At 42.1% G+C, this 17,976-nt stretch overlaps 1 long non-coding RNA gene across 2 annotated transcripts in view; it reads left to right on the top strand.

Moving 5' to 3' along the window:
• The first annotated feature begins 10,462 nt into the window (after nt 1-10,462).
• The window catches only part of LOC127004119 (uncharacterized), an 87,606-nt gene continuing 80,092 nt past the window's right edge, over nt 10,463-17,976 (top strand). The window contains exon 1 of one of the 2 annotated variants that reach the window (XR_007757635.1): nt 10,463-10,538. This is a non-coding gene — a long non-coding RNA (uncharacterized LOC127004119). Of the gene's footprint in view, nt 10,539-13,786; nt 13,951-17,976 lie in introns of those variants that run through there. The other variant, XR_007757634.1, reaches the window with a different exon arrangement.

Here is a 17,976-nt window from a genome sequence, read left to right as displayed (position 1 = left end):
CCGTCAATCACTACTCTTTGTTGTCTGTTGCTCAACCAATTCGCGATCCATTGGTTTACCTGACCGTCAATACCTAGTTGTTTTAATTTGTAAAGTAATTTATGATGCGGACTTTATCAAACGCTTTCTGGAAATCAAGATAGACTACGTCCAGTGATTTGGTTACGTCATAAACAGTGAAGAGGTCGTTATAAAGGTTAATAGATTTGATAGGCAGGATCTTTTATTTCGGAAGCCATGTTGTGAGTCCCCAATTAATGAGTGGCTTTCAAGGTAACTCACAATTTTGTCTCTAATTATGCCCTCAAGTAGCTTACCTACAACCGAAGTTAGACTAATGGGCCTGTAATTACCTGGTACTTTTTGTCTCCTTTCTTAAAATCGGTGTCACGTTAGCCTTTTTTCCAATCTGAAGGGACAATGCCTTGTCGCAAGGATATATTGAATACGGTTGTGAGGAGGAGAGTATTTCGCTCTTTGTTTCTTTCAGCAGAGTTGGATATACTTTATCAGGTCCAGTCCTTTTATTTGTTTTAAGTGATTTAAGGGCTTTAATGACTTCATCGGGTATTATTACAAAGTTAGACAAAGCATTAACTTGATTTACAATAGAACTTGTTTTGTTGGTGGTGGTTGGAGGACTGTTATTAATAAACAAAGAGGAAAAGTAATTAATTAATAGGTTTGAAACTTTTTGGCTGACAGTCACTAGTGCACCTTCGCTGTTTATTAAAGGTCCAATTCCACTTCTGATCGCCTTTCTGTTGTTTATGTAACTGAAGAAGGATTTCGGATTATTTTTACAGTTGGCTGCAATATTTACTTCATATCTACGCTTTGCCTGATGCACTAATCTTTTTACTCGTCGCCTTGCATCATTGTAAAGTCTAATGTTTTCGGGCGTGCTTTGGTCTTTCTTTAACCTGTAAGACAATTTTCTCTCCTTGACTGAGTGTTTAATTTCGCTATTAAACCAAGGTGGACTTTTATTAGTGTTAATTCGCTTCTCGCACAAGGGGACAAATGTGTCCTGCTGAGTGAGTAAGTGATTTTTAAAGTTTAGCCAGGCGTCCTCTGCATTGCCGTCATCTGATAGTTGCATATCTATTAGTTTTCGTCGGATTTCTACGAGAGAGAGAGAGAGAGAGAGAGAGAGAGAGAGAGAGAGAGAGAGAGAGAGAGAGAGAGATCGGCAAACAATGACTAACAGTTCTCTTTCCAACTTTTAAGAAACAGACGGACAGACAGACAGATTAAAGACCAACAGAAAGGTTGACACTGAGTGATAGAAAGACAGACAGACAGACAGAAGAAGAAACAGACATACAGACATAAACAGGATTAAAGACAGACAGACGGGTAGGCAAGTAGACAGAAAACACACACACACACACACACACACACACACACACACACACATATACACACACACACACAGATACACACACACACACACAGATACACACACACACACTTGAAGATTAAAAAAAAAAGGAGTCCGGTTTTCTATTATGTTGTGAAAGAAAAAAAATCGAAAGACAATTAAAAAAAACGAAACTAAAAAGGAGAGAAAAAAAGCAAGAAATAGAAAAAGAAAAACTAGAACTGAAGAAAAAAATACATAATGACAGAAAATAAAAAGGAAAATAAAAAACACAAAAAAAAACGAAAACACGAAAACAAAGAAAACAGAAAAAAAACATTAGAAACATCAACATCATCAACAACACCACCACCACCACCACCACCAACAACAACAACAACAACATCATCAACAACAACAACAACAACCATCAAATCATTAGCCCAGACAAAAACAGCCATAATTCAAACACAACCCGAACACCAAACAAACTTTCTCTCCATCAAAAAAAAAAAAAAAAATTATCGAAACTGTGAAAGAAAAAAACAAAACAAAACAAAAAAGAAAAAGAAAAAAGGAAATGAGAGGAAGGAAGCAAAAAAAAAAAATAAGGAGGAGGAAACAATCATCAAACCAGTCTGTGTGTGTGGGGGGGGGGGGGGCCCAGGGGGGGCGGGGGGGGGCTAAAACGTCTGAAATGGAGCCAATTATTACGTTCCACCGTGCCCCGGATAATGGTTAATGGGGAAACATGATATTATGTCTCTCTCTCTCTCTCTCTCTCTCTCATCTTACCATTATACAAGAGTGGGTACGTATTAGAGAGAGAGAGAGAGAAAGAGAGAGAGGGGGGGGGGGGGAGGAACTGAAGATAGAGTAGAGATGGATGAAGAAAGAGGGAAGGAACGAGAGGGGAAGTATACCATGGGAAAGAAATGGAGAAGGGAAAGGAAGAGAAAGAAAGAAGAAGGAAATAAAAGAAAAGTGGAAAGAGGAAAAGTGAAAAGAAGAAAAGGAATGGGAGAAAAGAAAACGAGGGGAGAATAAAAAAGGAATGGGCAAAGAAGGAAAGGAAAAAAGAAAGGGTAAAAAGTGAGAAAGTGGAAAGAAAAGGAGAAAGATGAAAGAAAGGAACGATGAGGAGTAAATGAAGGAAAGGGAAAAAAGAAAAGGAAAAAAGGGGAAAGAAGGAAAGGAGAAATAAAGGGCAAGAAATGAGAAAAGGAAACGAAAATGAGAGATGAAAGAAAAGAAAAGAAATAAAAAAAGAAAGGGCAAAAAATTAAATGAGTTAAAAGGGAAAAGAAGGAAAGGAAACGGGAAATTAGAGGAAAAGGAAAACAGCGGAAAGGGAGAAAGTTGGGAGGGAAAGGGAATTGTTACAGGAAATTTAGGAGTAAAGATTCAATTTTTCTATCTGCATAATGTTTTTTTTCTCTCTTTGTGATTGGTGTGTGTGTGTGTGTGTGTGTGTGTGTGTGTGTGTGTGTTTGTGTGTGTGTGTAGATAATTATTGTTAGTAGTTGTAGTGGTTTTAGTTATTGTTGCTGTTGTTGTTGTTGTTGAAATTACTAAAGAGAACAAAAAGAACTACAACAACAACAACAACAACGACAAAAACAACAACAAACAAACAAGCAGACAAATAGACAGTTAGACAGACAGACAGAAAGACAAACACACGAAAAATCAAAACAAAACAAAAAACGTAAAACAAAAATAGACAAAAATAGACGAAACAATTATGGAGGTAAAAAAAATAAAACATTCGATGATAAGAGAGAGAGAGAGAGAGAGAGAGAGAGAGAGAGAGAGAGAGAGAGAGAGAGAGAGAGAGAGAGAGAGAGAGAGAGAGAGAGAGAGAGAGAGAGAGAGAGAGAAAGGTGAAGGGAAAGCAGGTTCAGGATTGGCCAATTTTGAGGCGCCGAGGCAAACACAAGCTGCTGATTGGTTATTTCCGTAAACACTCCTCGATTTCCTCCTCCTCTCTCTCTCTCTCATAACTTTGTAGATTGTCATATCGAGAGAGAGAGAGAGAGAGAGAGAGAGAGAGAGAGAGAGAGAGAGAGAGAGAGAGAGAGAGAGAGAGAGAGAGAGAGAGAGAGAGAGAGAGAGAGAGAGAGGCCCTCCATTACAGATCTCAACTTTCATTTTACTCTTATAAAAATTAATACTTCCCTACCTCATCCCTCCTTTTCTCCCTCCTTCCCTCCCTCCCTCCCTTCCCTCCTTCTCCCTCTCCTCCTCCTCCTCACTAAAGGTAAATTATCTTTCTCTTCTCTCCCTCCATCTTCCTCCATATAGAGAGAAAAGTTCCTCCACCTTTCTCTCCCCTTTCATTCCCTTCCCCTCCAGTTCCTTCCTTCTACCATGTATTTCCCTTATTTTCCCTTCCCTTCGTTTCTCTTTCTCTCCTTACCTTGATTTCTTCTTCCCTTCTTTACCATCCCTTCACTTCTCTTACATTGCTCCCTTCCCATTTTCAATCTTCGGTCCCTTCTCCTCCTTTCCCTTCCTGTTTCTTCTCTTTTCTTCCCTTACTTCCATTCCCTTCATTCCGTTCCCTTCCTTTCCGTTTCTACTTATCATTCCTGCCCTTCCCTTCCCTTCCCTTCCCTTCCCATCCCTTTTCTTTACCCTTTCCTATCCTTCCCGTTCCTTTCCTTCATTTCCCTACCCTGCTCTACCCTTTCTCTCCTTTTCCTTTACCATTCTCTTCCAATCCCTTCCCTTCCCTATGACTTCCTTCCCTTCCCCTCCCTTTCCGTCCCCACCCTTCCCTACCCTTCCCTTCCCTTCCTTTACCATTCCTCTACCCTCTCCATCCCTGTTCTTCCCTTTCCTACCATTCCCTTTACATCTCTACCCTTCCCTTCCCTTCCCTTCCCTACCAATCCTATACCTTCCCTTACCTATCATTCCCTTCCCTTACCATCCCTTCCCTTCTCATCCCTTTCCTTTCCATCCCTTCCCATCCCATCCCTTCCCATCCCTTCCCTTCCCGTTGATGCCAAGAAAATGTGAACGCTTTTTAAAGTTTCAAAATTGGTTGTGAGAGGGAGAAGGGAGGCGGGGGGAGGGGGGCGGTGGGAAGAAGGGAGGGAGGGAGGGAGCGTAAGAAAGGGATGAGGCCAAGATAAGGGGGGAAAGAGGATTTAAAGGGAGAGAGGAAAGTAGGGAGAGAAAAAAGGTGAATAATCAAGAGTATGGGAAAGGAAGAGGAGGAGAAAGAGGAAATAGAAGAGGAAGAAAGAGTATATAGCACAAAAGATTAAGAATGAGAATAGAAGAGAAAAGATAAGTATAAGAATGGAAGGAGAAAGAGGACATAAGAGGAAGAATGTAATAAAGCACAGGAGAAGAGAAGACGTGAAAATATGAGAATAAATAGGAAGAGAAAAAAAATAACGAGATGAAAGAGAAGGAAGAATAAACGGTGAAAAAGAAAATAATGGGAAAGGAAGAGGAGAAAAGGGAGATAAAAGAGGAAGAATAGAATAAAACACAAAAGAGGACGTGGAAATATGAGAATAAATAGGAAGAGAAAAAAAAATAACGAGATGAAAGAGAAGGAAGAATAAACGGTAGAAAAGAAAAGAATGGGAAAGAGAGAAGGAAAAAATAGTGGAAATGAGGGATGAAGAAAAGAGTTAGTGGAAAGATGAAGAAAGGGATAAGTAGGAAAGAGGGAGGAGCAATAAATGGAATAAGAAGAAAAAGTGGAAGGACACGAAAAGAAGAAGGAAAAAAAGAGAAGAATAATTAGATAAAGAAATTTGATACCTAGAAAGAGAGAAAGGAAAGGGTTAGTGGGAAACAAAGAAGAATGATACCTGGAAAAGAAGGGGAGAGAAAGGGTAAGAGGAAAAAAAGAGGAGAACGTCTGGAAAAAGAAAAAGAAAAAGAATAAATAGATAAAGAAGAAAGAAAGAGGGAAAAAAAAAGAGGAGAGCATCTGGAGAAAAGAAGAGAGAAAGATATAGAAAGAGAAGAAAGGAAATAGTGATGAAAGGAGATGAATATATTAACAAAAAGAAGATGAAGAGGAGAAGGAGACGCAAAAATAATCGTTCACGTCGAGCAGAAGAAGACGAAGAAGAGGAAGAAGATGATGAAGAAGTGGAAGAAGAAGAAGGAGAAGAGAATGGAAAAATAAAAAAGAAGAGAAGGGTGAAGAAAAGAATGACAAAGAAGATACGGTGGACAAAGAAGAGGAAGAAAAAGAAGATGAAGAAGATGAAGAAGCGGAAAACGAAGAGGGAGAAGAGAAAGAAAAATAAAAAGAAGAAAATAAAGGTAAAGAAAAGAATGATAAAGAAGATACGGTGGACATGAAAGAAAAGGAAGAAAAGGAAGAAAAAAAGAAGAGAAAGAAAAGATGATAATGAAAATAATAACAAAAAAAACAGTAACAACAGCAACGGAGAGAGAGAGAGAGAGAGAGAGAGAGAGAGAGAGAGAGAGAGAGAGAGAGAGAGAGAGAGAGAGAGAGAGAGAGAGAGAGAGAGAGAGAGAGAGAGAGAGAGAGAGAGAGAGAGAGAGAGAGAAGGGCAAACAGTTGAGCGAGAGTATTGTTCCCTTTGGTTTCAAACACACACACACACACACACACACACACACACACACACACACTACCAGCTCCTAAAACCTGTATACCCCATTTTTTTGTCTTTTTTTTTTTTTCTTCCTAATATTATCCATTATATTTTCTTCTTCGTCTCCTTCTTCTTCTTCTTCTTCTTTATGTTGTTGTTGTTGCTGTTGTTGTTTTCTTGTTGTTGTTGTTCATATTCCTGTCTTCTTATTAATTAAAAGAGCAAATAGATATTCCTTTGTCAGTTTGTTTTCCTCGCCGGTATTGTTGTTGTTTTGCGAGGGAGAATGTGTGTGGGTGAGAGAGAGAGAGAGAGAGAGAGAGAGAGAGAGAGAGAGAGAGAGAGAGAGAGAGAGAGAGAGAGAGAGAGAGAGACGAAGCAACTCGCAGCTATAAAGTATGCCCCAAACTCTGCATTTACCTTTGTACAGTACCTTCAACACCTCTCCTCTCCTTGCTTCTCTCTCCTTCAAAACGTCTGTAATTAGTGACGGAGGTGAGCGCCGGAGCAACTTGCAGCTTAGCGTATATGCCCCCAACTCCACCTTTACTTCTATACCTTCAACATGAACCCTTCCTCTTACCGTCTCGCCCTCCTTAACGTCTGTAGGTTATTGTAAAGCATGTTTGAGGGTCACTAAAGTCTGTGCTTAGTATGTCTGTAGGTTTGAAGAATCCCTAATGTCTGTGTCAAGTGAGTTTGGTCTGGGCGCGTGCTAAATTACCGGTCTTCTGTCGTACATTTATTAGGAATTCCCTCTGACTTGCCTTGATCGGGGAAGAGAGTTTCGTAGCCCGCCGTCCCTCCCGCCATTCACTCCCTGTTGATGGCCCGCTTTGGTGCCTGGATGTCTGAGCGGTCGGGGTTCGGAAAGGCCGCTCCTGAGGTGTAACTGTACGATCCCTTTTATAGCTACCATGGCGTCCAAAATCCCAACTCTCTCACTTGGCTCAGTCTCTAGTGTGCAATGGTCATGTCTTTAGCTGAACTTAGAGAAGGTTCGATAAGAGAAGAGCTGTTTAAACGTCAAAAATTCTACACACTCGCTTACTCTCGCTCAAATTCTCGCTCTCTCGCTCCACGTATCTAAATTCTGATTGCACGGACATAAAATAGATTAAATTCCGCTTCTTCATACCTCCGTCTCTGTCACTCAATGCCTTTTTGCTAGCGGGGGGGGGTATCATTACTTTGCCCTTGAACTGCCTCCTTTACTGTAAAAATAAAAATAATAAGTAAGGTATTGTGAGACGGTTATTAATTTGTTGTCGTAAATCTTTCGTGAATAAGTAATTTAGTTGGTTTAGTATCGTGTGTATCGCGTCTTATTTGTCTGATCATTATTTTGCCCTTAATTAAGCTGCCTCTGTGCTGTTAAAAAAAAGCAAAGTATTACAAGATGGTCGTTATTTTGTTATAGACAGATAGATAGGCAGGAGATAGATAGATAGAAAGATAGATAGATAGATAGATAGATAGATAGATAGATAGATATAGATAGATAGATAGATAGATAGATAGAAATGTTTAAATAGCTACTCTAGTTGGTTTAGTATCATGTTACCTTGTCACTATACACCTAATCACAGAGTCGTTAGTGAATTCTCTTTGATGACGCGTTTTTGTCAGGCTGTGGACAAGACACGGACGGCAGGGCAGGGTAGGGAAGGGTAGAGTAGGGAAGGGTAGGGCAGGGTAGGGTAGGGTAGGGAAGGGTAGAGTAGGGAAGGGTAGGGCAGGGTAGGGAAGGGAAAGGGAAGGGTAGGGTAGGGCAATGTGGGTAGGGTAGGGTAGGGTAAGCGACAGGGCAGGGCAGCTTTCAAGAGTCACTCGTTAATTAACACAAAAAAGTAAGAGAGAGAGAGAGAGAGAGAGAGAGAGAGAGAGAGAGAGAGAGAGAGAGAGAGAGAGAGAGAGAGAGAGAGAGAGAGAGAGAGCGGACAGAAAACGACAGATAAATCAACTGAAGGAGAAAGAGGGGAAAGTTGACGACAGAGAAAAAAACGAAGCAAAAAAAAATGATAGCAAAATAGAGAAAGAGCAGATGACGTCACTAATTAATTCTCAGACTCTTCCCGTCAAGATGGAGGGGGGAGGGGGGAGGGGGACAGGTAAGGGGGGGGGGAGGAAGGGGAGGAAACGAGAGAAAGAGGAAAAGGTTAAAGGGAGGGAGGTGAGGTCGAGGGAGGGGAGCAGGTGAGGTGAGGGGGGAGAGAGAGAGGGAGGGAGAGAAAGGAGGAGAGAAGGTTATGTAAGGGTTTACGGAGGTGGAAAAAGGAGAGGAGGAGGAGGAGGAGGAGGAGGAGAGAGAAGGAGAGGAGGATAGGGAAGGGGGGGAAGGAAGTGACGGAAGAGGAAACAGGAAAAATGAGTAAAGGCTTAAGGAAAGGAGGAAAAAAGGAAAATACGAGGAAAATGCAAGAGTTGACGAGAGAGAGAGAGAGAGAGAGAGAGAGAGAGAGAGAGAGAGAGAGAGAGAGAGAGGAGTAGAAGGTAAATAGAATAACGGAAAGGGAAGGAGAAAAAAAGATGTAGAAAACCTAAAAGTAAAGAAGGGAAAGAAAAAAAACAGGAAAATGGAGAAAAATAAAAAAGAAAGATGGAAGAGCAAGAGAAAAATGAATGACGAAGGAAATTAGAGAAAGTAGGAAAACGAAATGGAAAGTGGAAGAAATGAGAGAAAATGGGAGAAGGAGAGAAAACGGAGGAGAGGAAAGAAGGGAAGATAAAGGATGAAAGGTGAAAAGGTAGAACATGGAAGAAAGGAAGAGAGTGAAGAAGAAAGGAAGAGTGGGAGGAGGAAGTAAAGGGAAGAAGAGGAAAGAAGGAAAAGAATGAAGAAAATGGAAGCGACTGGTGAAAGGGGAACAATAAGAGAGAGAGAGAGAGAGAGAGAGAGAGAGAGAGAGAGAGAGAGAGAGAGAGAGAGAGAGAGAGAGAGAGAGAGAGAGTTAAGGGGACTTTTCTCGTGGTTGTTTGTTTGTTTTCAGTGCCCGGCGAGTTGGTGTGTTTGTTTGTTTGTTTGGCGACGCTCTCTCTCTCTCTCTCTCTCTCTCTCTCTCTCTCTCTCTCTCTCAAACACACAAACAACATTACGCATCCTGTTCTTACGCATACACCAAATAAATAAAAATAAATAGAATGTTCACAAAATCATAAACGAAAAATGAAAAATCATACAATATCTTCACTAACGAAACTGAGTCGCTGGTTCGTTGGGCGGTTCACGAAGCAACGCATGAAGCAAAAAAAAAAAGAGGAAATCCGAAACAATGAACTACTGAAGGGGATAAACAGATACAGGTGATAGAAATAGATAGATAGAGATGATGGTAGATAGACATATAACAGATCGGTAGATAGATAGAGAGCTAGAGAGAGAGAAAGAGAGATAACTGCATAAGCGTACGGCAATAACACACACACACACACACACACACGGCAAAGCGGAATGCGACATAATGCACTTTGTCCGTCGCCTGTGAACCCCGATTGAAGCAGCGAAACGAAACACTAACTTGCTTATACACAACGACGCACCTTTCACTACTTTATACCCCGTCATCGTCCCCCCCCCCTCCCCCCCCTTTCAGGATAACACAGTGCCCCCCCCATACTCATACTCCTCCTCTTCCACCCCCGTACTGAGCTCTCATCCCTAATCTCTCCCTCTCCCAATTGCGTTCCCTTATTCTCTCTCTAGCGTCTCCTTCCTTCCCTCCCCCTACCCCCCCATGCTGTTCGGCCACCAACTGTAGTAGTAGCAGTAGTAGTTGTTGTTGTTGTCAGTGGTGGTATCTTTCCCCTTTCTATATAACGTTTTAATCTGCTTATTCTTTTTCTTGGGGTTTATAATTATGTATGTTTGTATATATGTATTTATTATGTATGTTACGTGTCTATTACAGGTGAGGCATTAACAGGTGCAACAGTGGAGAGAGAGAGAGAGAGAGAGAGAGAGAGAGAGAGAGAGAGAGAGAGAGAGAGAGAGAGAGAGAGAGAGAGAGAGAGAGAGAGAGAGAGAGAGACCAAACGCATAAAAGAGACAATGTCATTTTTGTTGCAGCCACACACCTGTCATCCTCGTCGAAACCGCACACCTGTCATCGTCGTCGAAACCGCACACCTGTCATCCTCGTCGAAACCGCACACCTGTCACCCTCGTCGAAACCGCACACCTGTCATCGTCGTCGAAACCGCACACCTGTCATCGTCGTCGAAACCGCACACCTGTCATCCTCGTCGAAACCGTACACCTGTCATCCTCGTCGAAACCGCACACCTGTCATCGTCGTCGAAACCGCACACCTGCCATCATCGTCGCCCCCACACACCTGTCGCCACACACCTGTTGGACACTTCAGGTTTCGCGATCTTCGAACTCTGCGTTTCTATTGGTTCGTTGTCGTCGAAACCTGCAATGTTACAACTAATGCCTTCGTGTGTGCGTTCGTGCGTGTTCCTGTTGGTCTCCGCCGCTCCACCACCACCACCACCACCGCTCACTCCACGTCTTCCTCCAGCATCAATCACCTCCACCTCCTCCGCCTCGACCTCCACCTCAACGTCGTCACTCATCGGTTCGTCTTCTCCTCCACATTACGTTTGTTTGTTAGTTTGTACGCATTGGAAGGAGGTAAATATTTAAGTGACGGATTTTTTGGTTGTTGTTGTTGTTGTTGTGTTCTTCTTCTGGTTCTGCTTCTTCGTTTTATTCTTCGCCTTCTTGTTGTTGTTATTCTTATTCTTATTCTTTTTCTTTTCTTCTTTTTCTTCTTTTTCTTCTACTTCTACCTGTTCTTTGTCTTCTTCCTCCTCCTTGTTATTCCTATTTTTTATCATTATTATTTTGGTAGTTTAGATTTTCTCAATAAATGAATAATAAATAGATAGATAAATGAGAGAGAGAGAGAGAGAGAGAGAGAGAGAGAGAGAGAGAGAGAGAGAGAGAGAGAGAGAGAGAGAGAGAGAGAGAGAGAGAGAGAGAGAGAGAGAGAACAAGCCACACCTTCAATGCTCGGCGAAGGAAGCGACTTAGTACATTAGCTTGAGATTGCGAAAACATGTTGAACGCCCACCCGAATCTTCAGGAGGAGGAGGAGGAGGAAGAAGAAGAGAAGAAGCAGGAAGAGAAAGAGGAGGAGGAGGAAGAGGTTGTGAAGTAAGGTAGAAAGAGATGACCAGGAGGAGGAGGAAGAGGTTGTGAAGTAAGGTAGAAAGAGATGACCAGGAGGAGGAGGAAGGTAGGGAAAGAGGGCACTTCTATATCCTAGTGCCCCGGGTAGGAAAGGAAAAAAATAGAGAAAGAAAGAAAGAAAAAGGGAAGGACAAAGACAAAAATATGTACTGTAAGAACTATTCCTCATTTTAGAATACATGTCAATAGTAACCGTTTCGTTGGACTTTAGAGAGATGTTCAATATCTTTCACATCATCTCGCCACTCCATCACTGCATCACTGGCGGAGGTGGGAGACGAAAACGGTGGGAAGAGAGGAAAAGGATAGGATGAAGGAGGAGAATGGTGGGAGAGAGGAGAATGGCAGAATGAAGGTGGGTGAAGATTTGTGGAAGGGAGGAACAGAATGAAAGAGGAGAATGGTGAAGAGAGGAAAGTGAGAGAATAAAGGAATGAAGGTGAGGTGATGAATGGAGGAGAATGGTGAAGAGAGGAAAGTGAGAGAATAAAGGAATGAAGGTGAGGTGATGAATGGTGCATGGGAGTAAGGAAAGTGACAATAAAGGAATGGAGGAGAATGATGAAAGTGAAGAAAATGACATATTGAAAAAGACGGGTAAATATGTTATCACCTTGACCTTCGTGGCCTGTAATAGGATGATGGAAAGTCTTTGTCGAACACACATCTACTATTTATAGACTTCTGTGGGAGGGGGGCAGGGACGGCGTCAATCCCCCTTGTGTATGTATTTTTTTGTCAATTTTTTTGTGTATGTATGTGTACGTGTAAATTTGATTATAGGCTCCATGGTTCTTATTGTGACTTAAGTTTATATTTGTATCGGTGATTTCGTTGTATTTCGTGTATATGAAGGAGAAAATGTATGCTGTAAGATTAGTATTGTTATTTTGTCGGTGTAGAATTTGTGAAGAGGTACTAGACTTTTTTTAGAGTGTAAAGATTTAAGGAATGCTAATTTTGTAAGAACTCGTTTACGAATGATGAAACAGAAGGCCTATTTTTTTCGGGGGGGGGTTGCAGTTTCAAAACATGACTACACCAAGCATTCACGGCGTATGAAACAGTGATCTTCGAAAAGGTAACTAAGATAAAGAGTGCCAGATTCTTCACAGTTTATAGATGGTATACAGCCTCTTCGTGATGAGTGCAGAATCAACGCTTTCGGCTCGGCTCCCTTCCTCTACCTTCTGACCGACATGCAACCTCTACTAAACACTCCGTCTCTATATTAGGTTTCTTAAGACTTGGATAACGTATAAATCGTTGGAAAGATTAGAATAACATATTTAGTTTCCGGAAAGATTAGGATAACTTCTTTAGTTTTGAGAAGATTAGGATAACTTTTTTTAATTTTGGAAAGACTAGCAACACCCAACACCCCTTCACACCACCACCACCACACTTGCACCACCACCACCACCATCATAACCTCTCCATCACCACCGCCACCACCACCACCTGCATTACCACCACCACCACCACCACACCTACATCACCACCTTCATCACCACCACACCTGCATGCACCTAGATCCAATTGACAGGTGTGTAGGGGGTGGGGGAGGGGGGGGGGACAGAATGGCAGGTGGACGCTTAATCCATTTAACGTTTGGTTGATATTGAGGAGGAAGCGGCGGCGTCAAGGTCTCTCTCTCTCTCTCTCTCTCTCTCTCTCTCGTTGGCTCGCTTCCTCCCTCCCTCCGTTTTCCTTCTCCCCACATGTTATCAGTTGAATCTTTTCTTTCTACTATTTTTTTCCTTGTAGATTCAGCTCAGTGTCGTATTTTCATGTACACTTAAATTAGTAATAAATCGATAGCTTGTCTTTTTCATTATTTCGTTATTGTTAAGTGAATTATCAGATTAAAACCTGCAGATTCTTTTACCTTATAGTTTTCTCTCAGTGGTCGGTGTTGTCAGACGCTTCTGAGTGAGGTCTTCGGTCCATGGTACAGAGGAAGGCTCAAACTACCACGAGGGTCATCAAACTACCCCTGGAAATGTTCTAACACTCCTACGAAACCCTTGTCAAATATGTGTGCTGGGGCGCCGATCTGTTTAATTAAGAATATGGCCCAGTGTTGTATTTTCAGGTAAACTCAAATTAGTAAAGAAATAATAGCTTGCACTGTTTCGTTATTTCGTAAGTGTTAAGTGAGTTATTGAGGGAGTAGGTAACTTGTATTTGAACTTATAAGGCTTGTAGAGAGTCGCGAGAGAGGGCAGCACCAACACCCGAGTCAGCGTCACCAAAATTATCGTACTCAACGCATATAACTTCGTATTTTTCCGCGTTTCTGGCCCACAACTATAACAAAAAGCACCAATAACTAATGATTTCAGCACTAATCATAACTGAACATCCTTATTTAAGTGGGTATACGTCAGTTCTGGGCCATAAAAACCGATAAAAGCAAAAAAATATCGTACCCACCACATTTATATTTCTGGCCCATAACTATCACAAAAGCATCAATAACTAACGATTTTACCACTAACTATAATTGAACATCCTTATTTATGTGGGTATACGTTAGTTTTGGGCCTTAAAACCGATACCCCCCCCAAAAAAAGTACGATAACCTGAGTCCTAAAAGAAAACGGGGCAACATTCAAGCTGGGAAGGAGGATGGTGGCAACGTGTGATTGTGTTTGTGTTATATTTTCGTGTATAGCGGCGGTGTCAGGACGTGTCGAGTGTGCCTTTTGGACTCAGCGTGACGGTAAAGGATCCAGGAAGAGGCTGTGAAGGTCTGGTGAGGCTGCGTGGTGCGTGGACGGCAGGAGAAGAAGGTAAATGTGAGGGTGGTGGGAGTAGTGAAGGGCTATGGTGGTGGTGGTGGTGGTGGGTGGCATTGCTTGTTCATCTGTTTTCATTTCTCTTGGTTTTTCGTCTTATTTTCCAGGTTTTATTTCGCCTTCTTTATTAGTATCGTTTTCATATTCTTCTTGTGTTCTTGTGTATCATGTCGGGCACGGAACACACACACACACACACACACACACATACACGTTTTTTTGTAGCCTATAATTGTGGGAGAACGATGACGAGGAGGAGGAGGAGGAGGATGGGAAGGAGAACGAGGAAGAGAGGGGAGGAGGGAGGAAGGGAAGAAAGGTAGGGGGAAGGAGGACGAGGAGGAGGAGGTGGAAGAAGGGGGAAGCAGGAGGTTGAGGGAGGGGGAGGATGACTGAGTATGTGGGAGGAAGATGAGGATGACGAGGAGGGGAAGGAGAACGAGGAAGAGAGGGGAGGGGGGAGGAAGGGAAGAAAGGTAGGGGGAAGGAGGGCGAGGAGGAGGAGGAAGAAGGGGGAGGCAGGAGGTTGAGGGAGGGGGAGGATGACTGAGTATGTGGGAGGAAGATGAGGATGACGAGGATGGGAAGGAGAACGAGGAAGAGAGGGGAGGGGGGATGAAGGGAAGAAAAGTAGGGGGAAGGAGGGCGAGGAGGAGGAGGAAGGGGAAACAGGAGGTTGAGGGAGGGGGAGGATGACTGAGTATGTGGGAGGAAGATGAGGATGACGAGGATGGGAAGGAGAACGAGGAAGAGAGGGGAGGGGGAAGGAGGGCGAGGAGGAAGAAGGGGGAGGCAGGAGGATGACGAGGACGATGAGGGTGATTTGAGGGGGGAACGATAACTGAGTGTGCGAACAATTAATTGGTAAAATATGGCGCTACCGAAGCCTCCCAAACGAGCATGATAGGCTAGGAAGCACATGCAGTGAACACCAGCCATTAGTTGATTAATTGTACCTCTATAATGATTAACCCGCGGACCCACGAATTTTACCTCCCTTGTGATGATGATGATGATGATGATGATTTGATGAAGATGAGAAAGGGATGAGCCTAATTTTATCCGAACTCTCTTTTTTTGTATTTTGTTTTTACTATAATAATGTAATAAAAGTGATGATAGCCTAATTTTGGTGGTCACTTTTTTTTATTTTTGTTTTTACCATAATGTGATAAAAGTGATGATAGCCTAATTTTGGTGGTCACTTTCTTATTTTTGTTTTTACCATAATGTGATAAAAGTGATGATAGCCTAATTTTGGTGAACTGTCATTTTTTTTTTACCATACTAAAGTAATAAGTGATAATAGCCTAATTTTGGTGGTCTTTTTTTTTACCATAATAAAGTAATAAAAATGATGAGAGCCTAATTTTATCTGAACTCATTTTTTTTACCATAAGAATGTAAATAAAGTGATGATAGCCTAATTTTATCTGAACTGTCATTTTTTTATCTTTAATTATAATAGTAATAATTAATAATGATAATAATTGATTTAGTAAGTGTTATGGTGGACTAGGTAAGATTGTGAGTTGTGACGTATATTAGTGTGTGTGTGTGTGTGTGTGTGTGTGTGTGTGAAGACTAGGCTACAAAACTTTTCTTTCTTCATATTTTTGCGATGTGTTGAATTCAAACTTGTATTTTTTTATCTTTGAATTTATCTTGTCTCGTGGAAGTAAAAAAAAAAAATAGGATTCCATATGTATGAGAATATTCTGTATTGTTGTTTATGATGTATGAAGATGTAGCGTGATTTCGTGTTGTCTAGCTTTCACGATTTATTTTTCTCCTTATTTTGTCGTTTTGTATATCATCATTTTATAATCAGAACGAAAAGGATGATGATTTTGCTTTTAATTATGGGTAACTTTTTTAATTTTTATTCTTCCCCAGTCCTATATAGCCTAGCACCCCTGTAGTTTTGTTGTTTTAAATCATTCAACACTCTCTCTCTCTCTCTCTCTCTCTCTCTCTCTCTCTCTCTCTCTCTCTCTCTCTCTCTACTCTTCCTTATTATTTTCTTCCATTTCTCCCCCTCCTCTTCCTACTCTCTTTCTATTTCCTACCTGCGTCTTCGCCTCCTCTTCCTCTACTAACCCTTGCCACGTCTTTCTCCTCCATCTTCTCTGCATTCTACCTCTTCATCTGTCTATCTCTTCATTTTCTATCATCCTCTCCCTTACTCTATCTCGCACGCTTTCCTGTACATTCAAATCGTATGTTCTTCTTATGTTCTTATGTTCATGAGGGAGAGGAAAGGATCAAGGAGGTGAAGCGAACAAGTGAAGAGCGAATAGAATAGTGCGGAGGAATATGATCAGGGAAATCTAACCCTCCCTTCCACCCTTCTTTTTTTACTCTCATGCCTCCCGCCCCTCCACCCCCCGTCCCTCTCTGACCCTTCAACGTACCACCCCTCTCTCCACCACCCTCGCCCCTTCCCAGCCATGCATAGAGGATGGGGCGGGGCGGGGCGGGGTATTCAGTCTGCGCTCTCAACCAGCCGAAGGGAATAAAACTTAGCGTAAAACCTTATCCCGTAGAGAGAGAGAGAGAGAGAGAGAACTGCATATGTATACTTACTCTTAAACATACATAGGCAAGAATAGAAGGTGGCCAAGATGTTAGACGACCTATACGTATACATTGCAGCTTCTGAGAATGAGTATGTATGTGTGTGAAAAGAAGAGAGAGAGAGAGAGAGAGAGAGAGAGAGAGAGAGAGAGAGAGAGAGAGAGAGAGAGATTGATAGATAAGTAAGGGAGAGAAGGATAGAAAAATAATTGATAGATAGACAGATGGAGAGGAAGGATAGAGAAGGAGAAGGAGTTGAAATAAGAGAAATGGAGAAGAAAGGGTTAATAAAGGAAGAGGAGGCGAAGACGAAAGTAGAAAAATAGAAAGAGTAGGAAGAAGAAGAGGGAGAGAGGTGGAAGAGGATAATAAGGAAGACGAGAGAAAGGAGAGAGGATCGAGGTCAAGAATGGAAGTGGAGGAGTAAGTTAAGGTGAGGGAGGAGGAGAAGGAGAAAGAAGAAGCAGGAGATGGAGGAAAAGGACGAAAGAAATGGAGGAAAAGGAAAAGAAAGATGGAGGAAAAGGAAAAGAAAGATGAAGGAAAAGGAAGAAAGACATGGACGAGAAGGAATGAGAGGAAAAAGGGACAAAAGGAGTAGAAAAAATGGGGGAATGAGGTAGATGAGGACGAATAGGAGGAAGAGGTATAGGAGGGAGAAAAAAATGACAGAAGAGAAGGATCAGTGGAGGATAGAGGTGGAGGAGGTGAAGAAAATGGTACTGGGTATGGTAGGTGGAAAAAGAAAAGGTATGTGGAAGAACGAAGAGGAGGAGGAGGTGGAAGAGGAGTGAGAAGATGGAGGGATAATAGTAGGAAGAGGAAAAGAGGCGAAGAAAGTGGAAGAAGAGGAGCAGGTGGAAAAAGAAGAGGGAGAAGACGAAGAGGAAGAGGAAGATGGGAAAAGAGGCAAGGTAGAAAGACGAATGAGAAGAAGGAAGGAAAAAATTGGAGGAGGAAGAGGAGGCGATAAAAAAAAGATGGAGATAAGAGCTTTGGAGAAGACGGAAGAAGACAGTAAAGGATTGAGGTAGATGGAGGAATAGGATATGGATGAAGAAAATGAAAGAGAAAGAAAAGAGATGGATGGAGGAACCGAATGAAAGTGGAAATGGAGGAGAAGGAGGGAGAAGATTACAGGTGATGGAAGAAGGTGAAAGTGAAAATAAAGGAGGAGGAGGAAGAAGAGTGCATATAACAGGAAAAGGTGAAGATGGAGAAAGAGGAGGAGGAGGAGGGGGAGAAGTACAGGTGATGGAAGAAGAGAAAGATGAAGATGGAGGAGAGGGAAGGTTGGGAGGAGGAGAAAGAGAAGGAAAAGTACATACGATGGGAAAAAGTGAAGATGGAAAAGGAGGAAGAGAAGAGAAGTACAGACGATGGAAGAAGATGAAGGTGAAGATGGAGGAAGAGGAAGAGGAGAGGAGGAGGAGGAGGAGGAGG

Source organism: Eriocheir sinensis, chromosome 27, assembly GCF_024679095.1.
Source record: "Eriocheir sinensis breed Jianghai 21 chromosome 27, ASM2467909v1, whole genome shotgun sequence".
In the NCBI taxonomy this organism is placed as follows: Eukaryota; Metazoa; Arthropoda; class Malacostraca; order Decapoda; family Varunidae; genus Eriocheir; species Eriocheir sinensis.
Note: the sequence above shows the minus strand (reverse complement) of the source record. Positions and strands in the feature narration are given on the sequence as shown.